Raw genomic sequence first — 1,027 nt, forward strand, 5'->3', positions numbered from 1 at the left:
GGTGAGGGGGGGGGGCGCTGAGGACCAGAGTTGAGGTGGCACCTGCCCAGGGGGCCATTCCAGGCATTCTGAGGTTTGGCACCAGAGAACATGGTCTAAGGGGTGGGAAGAGAGATACTCAGAGCTGGGTGGGGGGCGGCGCCTGGCCTCTTGGTTCCCCCTCCGGACCAAACTTGGGGCTTAGCTTCCCCTGGCCCTGCCCCCTCCCTCTCCTGGATGCTTCAGGCAGGGGAGGAGGAGCCCAAAGGAGGTGCCCGGTATGCCGCCTTGCTGGGGGCTGGTCTGCCTTACATCCCTGTCTCAGTGTCTCTCCAGGTCCTCAGCGCTGGGGCTCCCTCTCGGGCTGGGGCTAGGGTCTGTTTTTGTCTCACTCCGGGCCTCATGCATGTCTGTATTTCTCTCTCTCTCCCCATCGCAGGATGTCCTCAGTCTCTCTCCCCGCTCTTTCCTTGGCTCTGTCATCCTGTCCCCATCTCTGCCTGTCTGGCTGGGGGTGGGGCTCATGGTTCGTCCATCTCTGCTTTCGTAGCTCTCTGTCTGTCTCTCCGACTCCAGGTTCCCTTCTTCCGATGGGGGGTGGCGGTGGGGGTGGAGGACTCGGCCCTTTCTCCGCCTCTTCACCCCTGACTCCGTCTTATCTCACTCCAGGCTCGCCCTCCCCCATTCCGTCTCTCATGTCTCAGGCTTCCAGAATCTGTCTGCGTCTCTCCCTCCTCTCCTCTCCCACTTCGCACCCTCTCCGTATTTCCAGAACCCTCTACCCCAGCCCAGACTGGCTCCCGGCCCCTGGGGAACCCGGCTGCCCCTTTTCCTGGGGGAAGGGAAGGAGGAGGGGCGGCCCCCTCACCTGGCCCCGGCCCTGCCGCCCCCCTCCCCACCAGCCCGGCTTTATAAAGCAAACCGGCCCTTATATAGCGCGGCCCCGCGGGCCGGGCTCCCGAGGCCGCCTTATATGGCGCGGCGGCTCCGCACGGCTCTGGGGCCGGCGCTGGGGGAAGGGGGGGCGCGGCGCTGGGATCCGTCTCCC

General features: G+C 65.4%; 1 protein-coding gene across 1 annotated transcript in view; it reads right to left on the reverse strand.

The window, feature by feature from the left end:
• CNN1 (calponin 1, basic, smooth muscle) overlaps positions 1 to 1,027 on the reverse strand; it is an 8,123-nt gene that overhangs the window by 6,022 nt on the left and 1,074 nt on the right. The gene's annotated exons all lie outside the window — the stretch shown is intronic.

Source organism: Bison bison, unplaced genomic scaffold, assembly GCF_000754665.1.
Source record: "Bison bison bison isolate TAMUID 2011002044 unplaced genomic scaffold, Bison_UMD1.0 scf7180017864492, whole genome shotgun sequence".
Taxonomy (NCBI): domain Eukaryota; kingdom Metazoa; phylum Chordata; class Mammalia; order Artiodactyla; family Bovidae; genus Bison; species Bison bison.